Source organism: Ranitomeya variabilis, chromosome 4 (genome assembly GCF_051348905.1).
Source record: "Ranitomeya variabilis isolate aRanVar5 chromosome 4, aRanVar5.hap1, whole genome shotgun sequence".
Classification (NCBI taxonomy): Eukaryota; Metazoa; Chordata; class Amphibia; order Anura; family Dendrobatidae; genus Ranitomeya; species Ranitomeya variabilis.
The window spans coordinates 384,770,107-384,784,188 of NC_135235.1; positions in this window are offsets into that span (position 1 = coordinate 384,770,107).

The following is a 14,082-nucleotide window of genomic DNA, read 5'->3' on the forward strand; positions in this document are numbered from 1 at the left end:
CCACAAATAATAACGGTGAGGTAAGAGGAAATGACAAACATAGAAATGAACTAGGTTTAGCAAAGAGAGGCCCGCTTACTAATAGCAGAATGTAGTAAGATAACTTATATGGTCAACAAAAACCCTATCAAACATCCACGCTGGAAATTCAAGAACCCCCGATGTCATGATCTCTGCAGGCAGAGATCATAGCAAGCCTATAGAGGGACAAGCTCTCGGAAGATGGAACTATACTGACCATGAACTAAGCCTGCCGCGCAACTAGAAATAGCCAGGTAGCATTTCCTATTTATAGCTAGATGCCCAGCTCTGGCCTAAGACCTAAATAGCTAGCAGAGGGAAATATAAGACCTGGCTCACCTCTAGAGAAATATTCCAAAGAAGACAGTAGCCCCCCACATATAATGACGGTGAGTTCAGATGAAACAACAAACGCAGCAGGAAAATAGTCTTAGCAAATTTGAGGTCCGCTTACTAGATAGCAGAAGACAGATAGTATACTTTCATGGTCAGCAGAAAAACACTAACAAAACACCATCCAGAGATTACCTTAAACTCTGGCATTAACTCATAACGCCAGAGTAGCAATCCCTGATCAACGAGAGCTTTCCAGACACAGTAACAAAACTTCAGCTGTGAACTGGAACAAATAGGCAAAACAAAACATGGACAAAAGTCCAACTTATCTAGTAGTTGTCTAGAAGCAGGAACAAGCACTGAGAGGCATCAGATAACATTGTTGACCGGCAAGAAACCACCAGAGAAATGAGCTTAAATAGCGACACCCACTACTGATGGAACCAGGTGAAACAGGAAAGAGGATGACAAGTCCAATTCCACAAGCGGCCACCGGGGGAGCCCAGAATCCAAATTCACAACAGTACCCCCCCCTCAAGGAGGGGGCACCGAACCCTCACCAGATCCACCAGGGCGACCAGGATGAGCCCTATGGAAGGCACGAACAAGATCAGAAGCATGAACATCAGATGCATTGACCCAAGAATTATCCTCCTGGCCGTAACCCTTCCAGTTGACCAGATACTGGAGTCTCCGTCTGGAAACACGAGAGTCCAAAATTTTCTCCACAACGTACTCCAACTCACCCTCAACCAACACCGGAGCAGGAGGCTCAACTGAAGGTACAACAGGTACCTCATACCTGCGCAATAACGACCGATGAAAAACGTTATGAATGGAAAAGGACGCAGGGAGGTCCAAACGGAAAGAAACAGGATTAAGAATCTCCAATATTCTATAAGGGCCGATGAACCGAGGTTTAAACTTAGGAGAAGAGACCCTCATAGGGACAAAACGAGAAGACAACCACACCAAATCTCCAACACAAAGCCGAGAACCAACACGACGATGACGGTTGGCAAAACGCTGAGTCTTCTCCTGGGACAACTTCAAATTGTCCATAACCTGCCCCCAGATGTGATGCAATCTCTCCACCACCGCATCCACTCCAGGACAATCCGAGGATTCCACCTGACCGGAGGAAAATCGAGGGTGAAACCCCGAATTACAGAAAAACGGGGACACCAAGGTGGAAGAGCTGGCCCGATTATTGAGGGCGAACTCTGCCAATGGCAAAAAAGCAACCCAATCATCCTGGTCAGCAGAGACAAAACACCTCAGATATGTCTCCAGGGTCTGATTAGTCCGCTCGGTCTGGCCATTAGTCTGAGGGTGAAAAGCAGATGAAAAAGACAAATCTATGCCCATCCTAGCACAGAATGCCCGCCAAAATCTAGACACAAATTGGGTACCTCTGTCAGAAACAATATTCTCAGGAATACCGTGCAATCGGACAACATTCTGAAAAAACAGAGGAACCAACTCAGAAGAAGAAGGCAACTTGGGCAGAGGAACCAAATGGACCATTTTAGAGAAACGGTCACAGACCACCCAGATGACAGACATCTTCTGGGAAACAGGCAGATCTGAAATAAAATCCATCGAGATGTGTGTCCAAGGCCTCTTAGGAATAGGCAAGGGCAACAGCAGTCCGCTAGCCCGAGAACTACAAGACTTGGCCCGAGCACAAACGTCACATGACTGCACAAAGACTCGCACATCTCGTGACAGGGAAGGCCACCAGAAGGATCTTGCCACCAAATCCCTGGTACCAAAAATTCCGGGATGACCTGCCAATGCAGAAGAATGTACCTCAGAGATGACTCTGCTGGTCCAATCATCCGGAACAAACAGTCTATCAGGCGGACAACGATCCGGTCTATCCGCCTGAAACTCTTGCAAGGACCGCCGCAGATCAGGAGAAACGGCCGACAAAATTACTCCCTCCCTAAGGATACCTGTGGGTTCAGAATTACCAGGAGAGTCCGGGTCAAAACTCCTAGAAAGGGCATCTGCCTTAACATTCTTAGAACCCGGTAGGTATGACACCACAAAATTAAAGCGAGAAAAAAATAAAGACCAGCGCGCCTGTCTAGGATTCAGGCGTCTGGCAGTCTCAAGATAAATCAAATTTTTGTGGTCAGTCAATACCACCACCTGATGCCTAGCCCCCTCGAGCCAATGGCGCCACTCCTCAAACGCCCACTTCATGGCCAAAAGCTCCCGATTCCCAACATCATAATTCCGCTCTGCGGGCGAAAATTTGCGAGAAAAGAAGGCACAAGGCCTAATGACGGAGCAGTCGGAACCTTTCTGCGACAACACTGCCCCAGCTCCGATCTCCGAAGCGTCAACCTCAACCTGAAAAGGCAGATTCACATCAGGCTGACGCAACACAGGGGCAGAGGCAAAACGGCGCTTAAGCTCCTGAAAGGCCTCTACAGCATGAGGGGACCAATTAGCAACATCAGCGCCTTGTCTGGTCAAATCAGTCAGTGGTTTAACGACATCCGAAAAACCAGCAATAAATCGGCGGTAAAAGTTGGCAAAGCCCAAAAATCTCTGAAGACCCTTAAGAGAGGAGGGCTGAGTCCAGTCACAAATAGCTTGCACCTTGACGGGATCCATCTCAATGGAAGAGGGAGAAAAAATATACCCCAAAAAGGAAATTTTCTGGACCCCAAAAACGCACTTAGACCCCTTCACACATAAAGAATTAGACCGCAGAACCTGAAAAACTCTCCTGACCTGCTGGACATGAGAGTCCCAGTCATCAGAAAAAATCAGAATATCATCCAGATATATTATCATAAATTTATCCAGAAAATCGCGGAAAATATCATGCATAAAAGACTGGAAAACTGAAGGGGCATTAGAAAGACCAAAAGGCATGACCAAATACTCAAAGTGGCCCTCGGGCGTATTAAATGCGGTCTTCCACTCATCCCCCTGTCTGATCCGCACCAAATTATACGCCCCACGAAGATCAATTTTAGAGAACCACTTAGCACCCTCTATACGAGCAAACAAATCAGTAAGCAATGGCAATGGGTATTGATACTTAACAGTGATCTTATTCAGAAGCCGATAATCAATACATGGTCTCAAAGAGCCGTCTTTTTTTGAGACAAAGAAAAACCCAGCTCCCAAGGGAGAAGAAGATGGACGAATATGTCCCTTTTCCAAAGACTCCTTTATATATTCCCGCATAGCAGCATGTTCCGGCACAGACAGATTAAACAAACGACCCTTTGGATATTTACAACCCGGTATCAAATCTATGGCACAATCGCACTCACGGTGCGGAGGTAACGACCCAAGCTTGGGTTCGTCAAAGACGTCTTGATAATCAGAGAGGAACTCCGGGACTTCAGAGGGAATGGACGACGAAATAGAAACCAAAGGTAAGTCCCCATGAATACCCTTACATCCCCAGCTCAACACAGACATTGCTCTCCAGTCCAAGACTGGGTTGTGAGACTGCAACCATGGCAATCCCAGTACCAAATCGTCATGTAAATTATACAGCACCAGGAAACGAATAATCTCCTGGTGATCCGGATTGATACGCATGGTTACTTGTGTCCAGTATTGTGGTTTATTATTAGCCAATGGGGTGGAGTCAATCCCCTTCAGAGGAATAAGAGTCTCCAAAGGCTCTAAATCAAAACCACAACGATTGGCAAAGGACCAATCCATAAGACTCAGAGCGGCGCCAGAGTCAACATAGGCGTCCGTGGCAATGGATGACAAAGAGCAAATCAGGGTTACAGACAAAATAAACTTAGACTGAATGGTGCCAATGGAAACAGACTTATCAAGCTTCTTTGTACGCCTAGAGCATGCTGATATAACATGAGTAGAATCCCCACAATAGAAACACAATCCATTCTTCCGTCTAAAATTCTGTCGCTCGCTCCTGGACAGAATTCTATCACACTGCATACTTTCTGGCGTCTTTTCCATAGACACCGCCAGATGGTGCACCGGTTTGCGCTCCCGCAGACGCCTATCAATCTGAATAGCCATTGTCATGGACTCACTCAGACCTGCAGGCACAGGGAACCCCACCATAACATCCTTAACGGCATCAGAGAGACCTTCTCTGAAAGTTGCCGCCAAGGCGCACTCATTCCACTGAGTAAGCACAGACCATTTACGGAATTTTTGGCAGAAAACTTCAGCTTCGTCTTGCCCCTGAGATAGTGCCATCAAAGTTTTTTCTGCCTGAAGTTCCAAATGAGGTTCCTCATAAAGCAAGCCCAAGGCCAGAAAAAACGCATCCACATCGCGTAACGCAGGATCCCCTGCTGGCAATGAGAAGGCCCAATCTTGAGGGTCACCCCTGAGCAAGGAAATCACAATCCTAACCTGCTGAGCAGGGTCTCCAGCTGAACGAGACTTCAGGGACAAATAAAGCTTACAATTATTTCGGAAATTCTGGAAGCTAGCTCTATTCCCTGTGAAGAACTCCGGCAAAGGAATTCTCGGCTCAGATACCGGAGCATGTACCACAAAATCTTGTAAATTTTGTACTGTCGTGATGAGATTATTCAAACCCGCAGTTACACTCTGGAGATCCATTATTGTCAGGTGCACACAGAGCCATACAGAGATTAGGAGGAGAGAGAGAAAAAAGACTGCAGCAAGGCAGACTGGAGGAAAAAAAAAAAAAAAAAAAAATTCCAGCAGACTTCTTATAACTCTCCTTTCTCAACCTGGGTCTTTAACACTTTATTGGCCGGTCAAACTGTCATGATCTCTGCAGGCAGAGATCATAGCAAGCCTATAGAGGGACAAGCTCTCGGAAGATGGAACTATACTGACCATGAACTAAGCCTGCCGCGCAACTAGAAATAGCCAGGTAGCATTTCCTATTTATAGCTAGATGCCCAGCTCTGGCCTAAGACCTAAATAGCTAGCAGAGGGAAATATAAGACCTGGCTCACCTCTAGAGAAATATTCCAAAGAAGACAGTAGCCCCCCACATATAATGACGGTGAGTTCAGATGAAACAACAAACGCAGCAGGAAAATAGTCTTAGCAAATTTGAGGTCCGCTTACTAGATAGCAGAAGACAGATAGTATACTTTCATGGTCAGCAGAAAAACACTAACAAAACACCATCCAGAGATTACCTTAAACTCTGGCATTAACTCATAACGCCAGAGTAGCAATCCCTGATCAACGAGAGCTTTCCAGACACAGTAACAAAACTTCAGCTGTGAACTGGAACAAATAGGCAAAACAAAACATGGACAAAAGTCCAACTTATCTAGTAGTTGTCTAGAAGCAGGAACAAGCACTGAGAGGCATCAGATAACATTGTTGACCGGCAAGAAACCACCAGAGAAATGAGCTTAAATAGCGACACCCACTACTGATGGAACCAGGTGAAACAGGAAAGAGGATGACAAGTCCAATTCCACAAGCGGCCACCGGGGGAGCCCAGAATCCAAATTCACAACACCCCGAACCGTCTAACGGCCCGGGGGGAGAACACCAGCTCCCTAGAGCTTCCAGCAAGGACAGGATACAGATTAAGTACAAGCTGGACAAAAATGCAAACAAAAACAAATAGCAAAAAGCAAGAAAGCAGACTTAGCTTAATCTAGCAGGAACCAGGATCAGTAGACAAGAGCACAACAGATTAGCTCTGATTACAACATTGCCAGGCATTGAACTGAAGGTCCAGGGAGCTTATATAGCAACACCCCTGAACTAACGGCCCAGGTGAGCATACAAGGGATGACTGATATACCCAGAGTCAAATCACTAGTAACCACTAGAGGGAGCCAAAAAGCAAATTCACAACACTAAACCAAATCTTATTTAACGAAGGAAAGTATAAAAAACACTGCTGTGGTGTTCACAATCCTCTTGCAATAGGACAAGCTGGATGGCAAAACAAGTGCTAGCAATATCTCAAAAGTAATAGGAATGAAAAAATAACTTTTAACCATGCCAAAGGAGTTGAAAAGAATAGTCTTGAGTGAGGAAAAGAAGGGCTCAATTCTGGCTTTACTAGCAGAGTGAAACAGAGAGTGTCATGTTGCCTCCATCCTTAAAATGTCTTAGACGGCAGTCCATTACAACAAGGTCAAGCAGCAGACATTGGGGACAGCAAAGTTTCAGACCGGCAGAAGGTGAAAATGACTCTCCACTGACCAGGATGACCGTCATCTTATTCGAATGTCACTCAGCAACTGAAGCATGACATCAAGTGACCTACAAAAGGTATGGCAAATGGCAGCTGGGGTGAAGTGCATGGCAAGAACAGTTCATAACAGGCTCCTAGAGGCAGGACTCAATTCATGTAAGGCTAGAAAAAGCCTTTCATCAATGAGAAGCAAAGGAGAGCAAGGCTGAAGTTTGCTAAAGACCATAAGGATTGGACCATAGAGGACTGGAGTAAAGTAATCTTCTCTGATGAGTCTAATTTTTTTCAGCTTTGCCCAAAACCTGGTGGTCTAATTGTTAGACGGAGACCTGTAGAGGTGTACATGCCACAGTGTCTTGCACCCACTGTGAAATTTGGTGGAGGATTGGTGATGATCTGTTAATGCCTCAGCAACTCTGGAATTGGGCAGGTTAATCTTTGCGAAGGACGTATGAATCAAGCCGCATACAAGGTTATCCTGGAAAAACAGTTGATTCCTTCTGTTCAGGCAATGTTTCCCAACTCTGAGGACTTCTTTTTTCAGCAGGACAATGTACCATGCCACACAGCTAGGTCAATCAAGGTGTGGATGAAGGACCACCACATCAAATCCCTGTCATGGCCAGCCCAATCTCCAGACCTGAACCTCATTGAAAGCCTCTGGAATGTAATCAAGAGGCAGATGGATAGTCACAAGCCATCAAACAAAGAAGAACTGCTTACATTTTTGTACCAGGAGTGGCATAAGGTCACCCAAAAGCAGTGTGAAAGACTGGTGGAAAGCATGCCAAGACGCATGAAAGCTGTGATTAAAAATCATGGTTATTCCACAAAATATTGATTACTGAACTCTTCCTGAGTTAAAACATTAGTATTGTTATTTCTAAATGATTATGAACTTGTTTTTTTGTATTATTTGAGGTCTGCAAGCAATGCATTTTTTGTTATTTTGACTATTTCTCATTTTCAGAAAATAAATACAACGTTTATTGCTTGGAATTTCGGAGACGTTGTCAGTAGATTATAGAATAAAATAGCAATTTACATTTTACTCAAAAATATACCTGTAAATAGAAAAAGAGGGGAGGAAATGAATCCAACGATAACTTTATGTCTTTTTGATAAAATTGCTTTATTTAGTAGTGGACGGCAAGCGGGCAATGTTGGTAACATAAACGCCCAATTAAAAATATAAAAACAACTAGTGCGAACAGAACACCGGGAGATACATCTGCAGAACCATATCAGACAGTTCTTATCAAAGGTAACAGTGTATAGGGTCACAAATTATAAAGCCAAGAGTAGGGGAATTCAAACAAAAGAAATCTCATATACAAGAACGCTCTATCCCAATCATAGTAATGTAATACAGTCCTGTATATAGCCTAACATGTAGTATAATATACTGCACCAAAAAGAAATAATGGCTGCCATGAATAGCAAATGCAAGGTCCCATAGGAAATAGTACCATATATCATGTATAACTAAGTACAATTAGGTGCAGCAAGAGAGAGCGATAGCAGGATTTAATACATCACCCGAAGTTGAGGTATACAGCAGATGTAAGATCCCGGTGTCCGCCCCCACGGACACCGGGATCTTACATCTGCTGTATACCTCAACTTCGGGTGATGTATTAAATCCTGCTATCGCTCTCTCTTGCTGCACCTAATTGTACTTAGTTATACATGATATATGGTACTATTTCCTATGGGACCTTGCATTTGCTATTCATGGCAGCCATTATTTCTTTTTGGTGCAGTATATTATACTACATGTTAGGCTATATACAGGACTGTATTACATTACTATGATTGGGATAGAGCGTTCTTGTATATGAGATTTCTTTGGTTTGAATTCCCCTACTCTTGGCTTTATAATTTGTGACCCTATACACTGTTACCTTTGATAAGAACTGTCTGATATGGTTCTGCAGATGTATCTCCCGGTGTTCTGTTCGCACTAGTTGTTTTTATATTTTTAATTGGGCGTTTATGTTACCAACATTGCCCGCTTGCCGTCCACTACTAAATAAAGCAATTTTATCAAAAAGACATAAAGTTATCGTTGGATTCATTTCCTCCCCTCTGTTTGTATGCTGTTTAGATAACTGTCTTGATCCACATATTAGGGCAAATTTATTACTATCTGTTAGGTATTGGTATATATAAAATCGGCCTTATTGGTCCAGATGGTATATTATACACATGTTTTGCCTTTGGTTACCCCTTTTTCTTTCTGTAAATAGAAAAGTCAGAAAAACTGAAAATTTTGCAGTGGTCGATTAATTTTTGCCAGAGCTGTATAGAGTATGCCTATGTGGAATACAGTATACTACTGTATATAAAGTCTGCCTAATGTGGAGTGTATTATACTATAGAGGCCTATGAGGAGTGAATTATACTACATGGAGGCCTATGGGGAGTACATTATAATATATGGAGGCCTATGGAGAGTTTATTATACTATATTGAGGACTATCTGGTGCATTATACTATATGGAGGCTATCTAGGGGGCCATCATACGGTGTGGAGATTACAGTGAGGAGACCATCATACAGTGTTGGAGCCATCATACATTTTAAAAGGGAACTGTACAGGGGGAACACTAGGGACATTATTAAATATAAAGTGGGCACTTATAGTTAAAGGGGAACTCAGTTTACTGTGACTGTCAAAGGGACACACAGGGCATTATTACTTTCTAGGGGCAAAATGTGGGCACTGTTTTCCAGGGCACTTGCACCCGGCATTACTCTATTCTAGAGGGTTGATTTAGAACTTAGAGGGCACATAGTACCACAGGGTAGGTGCAGTAATAGGGGCCCATATGGCAGCAGCAGCTCAGTATTGGGGTATCAGCAGGATGAGGAGTTTGTGCAGGTTGGGAATAGTCCCATTGGGAAAAGTGCTGAAAATATGATATGTGAAATGTGTCTTTGTTGTATTCTCTGCAGCTGAGTCATTGTTGGAAGAAGTTGTCATGTCAGTCTGGGCCAGATGGAAAAGAAGTGAAAAGTGAATGATTCCATTAGAAAGAACGTCACACGTAAGTCACCATCAATAACTGTGATCTCTTATATGTTCTGTAGGACTGGTATCTACCATTGAACATATGGTGGTAATATCAATGGTGGTAATATCAATGGTGGTCTTTGTATAGAGATTATTTTCAGCAACAGCGCGGTGATCTGCTGAGGTTCTCCTCCACTACTAGGGTGCGTCACCCAGTTGTAATCAAGGTTACCTGGTTAGGGGCCCACTCAGAAGTTTCTCCCTCCCTGAACCAAAACACTAGCTAAACCTCTGCATGTTGCAGAATTTTTGAGTGCCACATCCTGGTGAAGAATGGGTGGGTATTTTAAAGTAAATCTTTTGCATACTATAACCCATAGAAAAATACGGTAAGTATTTGTTACACTTATTATCATTTTTGTTTTCTTGTTAGTTTTTTCTTTTAAGAGGGTTCTTCATTGGTGTTTTTAAATTTTTAAGCATTTTGTAATAAAGACTTATTATAACCCCTGCTGTAATTAATAATTGTGCATTTTCATTAAATAGATGGTCATTTGAGCAAATGTGTTTGGCTCTGGCCATGTTACTATAAGGAATAGAATGAATGGTGCGCCTGGGATGGCAACTCGTCACTTCCAAAATGATGTTGCCAGAATTTGGTTTATGGTAAATGGTGATATTTTTGACAACACTGTGTCACCATTCAGCCATAAATCTAAAACAGAAATGGTGATTATTATGATTTGCTGAGCCTGAGTTTGTGAATTTCAGATTTAGATAATTCCCATTTATATGATCACAAAAACTTGGAATGGTGACTTTACTACCAATCTTCACCAGAAATACACTGACAAGCAAAAGAGTAACAATGTTTTGAACTTTTGACTTTCAGTCTCCATATGTCACCATCCACTACTGCTCCGATCGTGAGACTACCATCATTTTATTGACAATCATCTTTTCTATCTCATACATAAATTTGACTTGCAATTATTTTGTGCAGATTCATATAATGTCACTGAATTGTTACTGTTTAGCTCCTAAAAATCAAAATTGTATTTTTTATTATTTTGTTAGTATTTTGTAAATCTACCTTTGGCTTTCAACACTGCCTGAATCCTTCTAGGCATGCTCTTAATTAGATTCAAGCATGTTTCAATCAAAATCTGATCCCAGGTCTCTTCCAAATGTAAGTTGGTTCATACAGGTCAACTCACTTGGGTATGTATGCAGCTTTTTCTTCAACTCTACCCAGAAGTGTTTGATTGGAATGAGCTCTGGGGACTGTGGGGGCCAATTCAGCAACCTGTATTTCATTGTCATTGAACCATTTCTTTGCCAACCTTGACGTGTACTTCGGGTCATTGTTCTGCTGGAACAATATGTCCTTTTCACACCTCGGGTGTATGAAGTAACTCGTCTTGTAGGATACTCACATACAGCTCAGCATTGAGATCACCATCGATCATGGTCAAGTATCCAATGCCTTTGGCTATGAAGCAACCCCATATCATAAGGGAGGGCCAGTGTTAGAGGCAGGCAAACTAGGCATCTGCCTATGGCACAAACAACCACAGGCACCTCAAGCCAGTGACTGCTATGGGGCCCGTGAGTCGGGGGGGCAAGCTGGATATGCATCACGCATTCAACTGTATCAACATCATAGATGCTGATGCAGTTGAAAGCAATGCTGGAGGAGAGAGCGTCAGGTGACGCTCCGTCTCCCAACATACTCCCTCAGCTTCTGATGCAGCGGGTGTGTTAACGTCACTTTATCGCGTGCCACGTTGTGATGGGCAATGATGCTGCTGAGGAGACGATCTGCTGAGACCGGAGCAACAGGGGAACAAGGAGAGGTGAGTGTTGTATTTTTTTTTCAATCAGTGAGTACGTAGTGGCCATAATACTGCAGGACTATACTCTATGAAGGCTGAATTATACTTTATGGGGGCTGGATTATGCTGTATAAGGACAGCATTATACTCTATTGGGCTGCATTATACTCTATGTGGGCTGCTTGATATTCTATGGGGGAAGCATGATACTCCATGGGGGCTGAATTATACTCCATACGGCTGCATTATACTCTATGGGGGCTGTATTATATTTTAAGGGGCTGCATGATCATCTATGTGGGCTTCAATATACTCTATGAGGGCTACATTATACTCCATGGGGACTGCATTATACTCTATGAGGCTGCATGATACTCTATGAGGGCTGCTTTATACTCTATGGTGGCTTCATTATCATAGAATCATAGAGTAGTAGAGTTGGAAGGGACCTCCTGGTCATCTGGTCCAACTCCCTGCTCAAAGCAGGATTCACTAAATCATCCCAGACAGATGTCTGTCCAGCCTCTGTTTGAAGATTTCCATGGAAGAAGAACTCACCACCTCTCGTGACAGCCTGTCCCCCTCATTGATCACCCTGTCAAAAAGTTTTTTATAATATGTAATCTGTGTCTCCTCCCATTCAGTTTCATCCCATTGCTTCTAGTCTTTCCTTGTGCAAATGAGAATAAAGATGATCCTTCTACAATGTGACAGCCCTTGAGATATTTGTAGACAGCTATTAAGTCTCCTCTCAGTCTACTCTATGGGGGCTGCATTATACTTTATGGGGGCTACACTATACTCTATGAGGCTGCATTATACTTTATGGAGCTGCATTATATTCTATGGGGGCTGGAACATACTCTACGGGGGCTGCATAATGCTCTATGTGGGCTGTGTTATAGTCTATTGGGCTGGATTATAATCTGAAGAGCTATAATATACTTTATAGAGCTGTATTATACTATATGGGGGCTGCATTATACTATATGGACTGCATTATACTATACGGAACTGCATTGCATTCTATGAGGCTGCATAAAACAAATGTCGAACAACTTCAATATTGGTGATCACGCTTGTTTAATGGCCTGAACTCAAAGCATGTAAATTCAACCATTATGTTTCTGTGTGATGGTGCAATATATTAGCATTTAAACCCCCACTTTAAACTTTTGTCCACTGCCCAACTTTGTCTAAAACCAGCCCTGTCATCAGGCTTCCTCCACCAAACTTGACAGTTCCTTTAATTTTTCAATCTGTTAGCACCTTTTTCCCCTTGTTTCTTCCAGACCCATTTGCACCCATCAGAGTATAGTTTATTGACTTTTGTCTCATTGATTCAAATCATTATTCCAGACTTGTGTAACTTGGGTCTCATGGTGCTTGCATGGACGTTTGTGATTTCACTATTATGAAGCATAAGAGCCTCTTCCACTGCCATATTTGTTGTGCCAGAACTGATATTGTCACAATGTGACTGAGGGATTACCCCAGATAGTGGTGATGTCTGGGTCTTGTCCTCATTATGCTCCTAAGTAGCATTAGTCTGATAAGTGTATGGGGAGAACATAAACAAGACAGACAGGGAAAAACAGATGCACAGTCACACAGCAATTTCACAGGGAAAAAGACTAAGGTACAAAAGTGAAGCGCCTTTGAGGTAACAAAGTAGCAAGGGAAAAGGAAAAGGAAAAGTTTCACCATACACCGCTTGCAACATCTTTGGAATAACTAGCAATTATTCTGGATGTGTCCACCTCTCCAGACCAGGATAGACTAACTATAGATGGCATTACCTGCATAGTAAAGTCAGCCTATATAGAATAGATATGAATGATGCTGTTTCTCTTTTCTTGGGAAATCTTCTTTATGGCTGCTCCTCGATTCGAACCAGTGACCTTTCACTTGGGAATCAACCTAATAGCACACTGAGCTTTTATGGAATGTGAGAACATGTTGTATTTTGCAGTGTACAGGAAGAAAAAGATTTTTCCACCACCAGGAATCTGCATAACTAATTATATGCAAAATAGTTGCAAGTCAAATTTATGTTTGAGATAGCCAAGATGTTTGTCTATAAAATGATGGTAGTCTCACGTTCAAAGCAGTAGTGGATGGTGTGATATTGAGCCTGAAAGTCAAAAGTTTAAAAGATTGTTACCGTTTTGCTCATTAGTGTATATCATCTATGAAGCCACCATACCAGGCTATGCAGTCAGAAAATGTGTTACTAGGAAAAAATATTTTTCCACCACGCTACGTACACCTTTGCCTGCGACTGGGAAAATGTCTACTCCATTAGGGTGCCACTGATTTAATAAGTGTCATCAACAATAAAATAATTATGATGGAGTAAAATATCAATCACGCTTAAAATAAACTGTGGTAATTCAAAGCTTTAGGTGCTGTAAGTAGCAAGCTGGTATTCAACTGCCATCTGGGCAAGTTCTTCTGGAATGAAAGCATATAGATTAACAATGTCTGACAGAAATGATGAATCTTCTGTCCATGAAAAATCATTGAAAACCCTTAGGACATCACTACTATCTTTTAAAAACATTTATTTTGCAAATTTATGGCTGTAATAGGTTTTCTACCCAAGCACTATAACCCTCACAAAGTGAGACAATGCCAGAGATAATGGGCCTTAAAGGGAACCTGTCACCAGAAACAAAACGCTATTAACCTGCAAAAATGGGATTAATGTGCAG